The sequence below is a fragment of the Oratosquilla oratoria genome, chromosome 2 (assembly GCF_046742065.1).
Source record: "Oratosquilla oratoria isolate Oo_2021 chromosome 2, ASM4674206v1, whole genome shotgun sequence".
Lineage (NCBI taxonomy): Eukaryota > Metazoa > Arthropoda > Malacostraca > Stomatopoda > Squillidae > Oratosquilla > Oratosquilla oratoria.
In genome coordinates this window covers 24820798-24825797 of record NC_134778.1, presented here as the reverse complement: position 1 = coordinate 24825797, position 5000 = coordinate 24820798, and positions in this window count along the sequence as shown.

The window sequence follows — 5000 nt, the reverse complement described above, 5'->3', positions numbered from 1 at the left end:
GTGGGCTGGTCCTTGAGTAATACAGGAATTCGGATCGCCGTAATAAGTGATCTTCCTTCCCTCGGGAATCAGTTCGATTCCAGGTTTCAAGGATTTTATAGTCTCTGTGGTGTAGTGGTCTAGGGCGCCGTGCAGGTAATTTACGGATAGCGGAGTACAGCGGGTTCGAGCCCCGCATGCAATTGTCATAAAAATTATCGGTTTGATGTCGCTGCCATTAGCGTATTCCTCTCATAGTTACAATGGCGATAAGCGTGAAAGTGGTTCGTCCCGGTCCTTACCCCACACCACTGGTGGGCTGGTCCTTGAGTAATACAGGAATTCGGATCGCCGTAATAAGTGACCTTCCTTCCCTCGGGAATCAGTTCGATTCCAGGTTTCAAGGATTTTATAGTCTCTGTGGTGTAGTGGTCTAGGGCGCCGTGCAGATAATTTACGGATAGCCGAGTACAGCGGGTTCGAGCCCCGCATGCAACTGTCATAAAAATTATCGGTTTGATGTCGCTGCCATCAGCGTATTTCTCTCATATATATATATATATATATATATAAATATATATATATATATATACATGTGTGTGTGTGTGTGTGTGTGTGTGTGTGTGTGTGTGTGTGTGTGTGTGTGTGTGTGTGTGTGTGTGTGTGTGTGTGTGTGTGTGTGTGTGTGTGTGTGTGTGTGTGTGTGCAATAAGAACACTGGGAACGTGTGTTTTATAAATGCAAGGTAACCACTTTAGAAAATAAATAAACGGAACAGAGCGCTTTCGTTTATTACATCTTCAGTGTAAATTAAAAAGGAGGGTACAGCAAAACACAATATAGTATGACAAGAGCATAACTAACTACACTAGGAGAGGTGGTTGACGAATTATCCGGGTGTGGATCACACGTCTAGCATTCTTACATTTGGTAAATGTTGGCTATTTCCTTACAGATATGATTATCTATCTTATACAATCCTAAGTTGAGGTTGAAGTTGTTATCATTTGTAAATTTAATCAAACAACTTTCTATTAATTTTTTTTCGACAATATTATTGTTGAAAGTAATCACTCTAGCGATTTCCCAGTTGATAGGGCAATTAAAAGTGCTTAAATTTTTAAAAATGGAACTTGACTCATTACCATCTATGACATATTTCTTGTGTTGTTTTATCCTAACAAAAAGATCTTTTGCCGTTTGGCGGATATATAATTCATCACATATTTTGCAAGAAATTTTGTAAACACAGCCTTTTTGTCAATTTTTAGAATTATTAATTAGATAATGTTTTAATTTTGTTACTGTTTCTGAATGCTACGTTGATATTAAAATTCTTGTATATATATATATTATATATATATATATATATATATTACTTCATAGGATAATTTATATATATATATATATATATATATATATATATATATATATATATGCAAACATTATCACAAAATCACGTGATCCAATATATTGTTCATAACTACAAAGGAAACTGAAAAAGAAACTATAATTCCCAAGCGCTTTCGTGATATTTTATATCTTCAGGGGAATACAAAAGAAAAAACTACACATAGGTATATAAGAGGTATGAAAGTAAACTGGGAAAGGTACAGACAATACACATTGAGAAAATGTAAGAAAAAAATAATTAGAATACATAAAATAAAGTTATTGATTAAAAGATGTAATGTGATTACAGATTTTGTCAATGATATAATTATCTAATTAAAAGAAAATATGTTGCTAATATCAATGTTGGATCCTTCAGATTTTCTATTAAACAACTTTTAATGATGTTCCTATTGGCAGCTGAATCACAAAACATAATGGATAAAGCAATAGACCAATCAATACGATGATCAAAATCTCTCATATGAACAAAATTCGCACTCTACTCTTGTGCTGTTTTTACACTGTACTTGTGTTGTTTAATCCTTGTTGAGAGTTCCTTACCCGTTTGCCCAAGGTAGTATTTTCAAAATCTCTGCAAGGGATCTTGTATATGCAGCCACTTGAGACACTAGGTGAATTTTTAATAATTAAATTCTTAAAAGTTTACGGATTGTACAATACAACTTTAATATTCCATGTTTTTAGGATGTGAGGATCTTGAGCCAGATTGTTACTAAATGGTAAGATCAGAAGGTTCTTAGTATAAAAAGAGGGGATGGTTAAACATTATAAAAAGTTTTTTCGCTGCATTGAGAGCATGATCTAAAAATCTTTTTGGATACTTTAATCCAAGACCAACTTTAACAATATGCTCAAATTCCTCATCAATAAATACGAAGAGCACGTAAAAACATAGAAGAAAACATCGAATATTTTACTTTATTATGGTGAGCAGAGGAACAATGAATATTTAAACTCTAACTTAAAATATTATCATTTCTACGAATAATGCAATCCAAAAAAAGGACAACTTACCAGTACTTTCTAATTGAAGAGTAAAATTAATAGAAGGAACTTATTTATTCAGAGATTGTAAAAATGCATTTAAATCATCAGAGATGGGCCACAGGGAAAGAAAATTGTCAATATAGCTATTCAAGATCGCATTTGGTGGCAAAATTTCACTTAATAGTTTATTTAAAAAAAAAAAAATCCATATAGAGGTTGCTAAGGACTGGAGATAGCGTATTACCCAATACTATACCGAATTCCTGAGAATATAATTAAGCATTAAATTCAAATTTACAATCTTTAATACATAGTATCATAAGTTCAATTATTTTAGTTGAGGACAACGGAAGTGAGATTTTGTCTAGAAAATCAGTGAGATAGATTTCACTGTACATACAGTATATATATATATACATATATATATATATATATATGTACATACGGTATACACACACACACACACACACACACAGATGTGTATATATATATATATATATATATATATATATATATATATATATATATAATGGAAGAGAAGGAAGTAAGAGGAAGATAGGCAGATTATTTTAGAGAGGTGTTATATGTGAATGAGGATAGGGAGGGAAAGGTAGTTGTAGTGGGAAGTGCCAAGAAAATGACAGTGATGATTGAGGAAAATGGAGGAGAATTAAGGAAATATAAATTGAAGGCAGTTGTTAAGATTAAGAAAGTAGGTAAGACAGCTGGGTTGGATGAATGTCATGCAGAATGTCTGAAAAAAGGAGGCACAGTGATGGTAGACTGGCTGGTGAGGTTATTTAATGTTTGTTTAGCCCGTCTTAGGTAAAGTGGGGTCAGACAGACCCCATGCTTTTTTGTTTTCTTCTTTTAATATACTAATATATTGCATATAGATATGTTCTCCCCTATACCTTCTTGACGAGTGAAGTAGTTTAAGGGGGTGATAACAATACAATAAAAATGCTTTCACTGCATTTAGTGAAATAGAAATCAAAACATATGTACTTCAACTTATCTTCATGCTTGAAAGTGACTATAGTTGTTAGAAATATTTTTTAATGAAAATTAAAAAAAAAAAAAAAAAAAGGCATTGCTGGCTTTAGAGGGTACTTGACTGAAAACAGGAAATGTGAAGCTGTTGGTCATCATCATTTTGTAGAGACCAATGTCCCAACTATCTTTAAGGAAAAACAGAGCTACAACAAATGAATAATAAATGTGTTAAAAAAACACATAGAATCTGAAAAAATCGGAAGTAATTTTTTACCCCCCCCCCCAAAAAAAAAAAATCACTGCATTTAGTGTCATAGAAATCAAAACATATGTACTTCAACTTATCTTCTTCCATTTGGTAGTGTGGTGGGACTTTATGGATCCGTTACTCAAATGGCATGTCAGGCGTCTTGTAAGCTTAGTGGTTGTCATACCAATGTAAAAGTGATACGTAATCGTCCCAATACAACGAAAACAGAGTTACAAGAAGACCATGTTTTATACCAATACAGCTGCAATAGTGAGGAGTGTGGACCTCACTCTTACATTGGTATGACAACCACTAAGCTTACAGGACGCCTGACATGCCATTTCAGTAACGGATCCATAAAGTCCCACCACACTACCAAACTCAACAGACCACTAACAAGAAAAGATCTGGATCACAACACAATAATCATTGACAGAGAAAGAGATCCACGAAGGTTGCTATTCCTTGAAGCACTCTACATTCAAGCAAAGCAGCCATCAATTAACATCCAGATGGAAGACCTACGGGTCTTGCCATCTAGCAAAAGAATAAGTGCTAAGCGACCAACGAACCCCATCGCTTCGCCCACAGGGAGAGACCACCCCCCCCCCGGCAGTGAAAACAACGCACGCTCATTGGCTACCATTCACCAATGAGCATCCAAATTTTCCTCGACACAGTGTCCATGATCCGTACATCATATATATATATATATAATCTACACAGAAAACTTGACACAACAAGAGAGTTCCGAAACGTCGGCCAATATAAGAGATCTCCTAAACAGACTTACAGAAAATGATAAGTCAAATATTCGTCGTATAGAGACTATACGCAAGAAGATAATCAAAAATGAATCTTCAATAGCTTTTAACCTCGTCTGCCTGCAAGAAAATATATATATATGTATATATATACATACATATATATATATGTATATATATATACATATATATATATATATATATATATATATATATATATATATATATCTATCTATATATATATATATATATGTCAAGGACTACTATTACACAGGACGTGCGCACCTAGATCCCTGGGTCCGGTAGCGGACGCTAATGCTTTCTTTGTAACCTAACATTTTATATTGGACAAATATATCAAAACTAGAAACCCAACATTGTATATAGGACAAATATACCAACTATTGACTTAATGCAGTATGAGTTAATATAAACTTTTATAGTGAAATAAGAAACTACTTTTAAGGCACTGTTATGCTTTGAAATGACAATTTTAGCCGGACTTAACAGGTATTATTGTATGAGGTTAGTGGACACCAGGGTTGGCGTTTTTTTTTTTTTTTTTAATATAAAAATCTATTTTTTCTATTTAAATCAGATTTATTTGA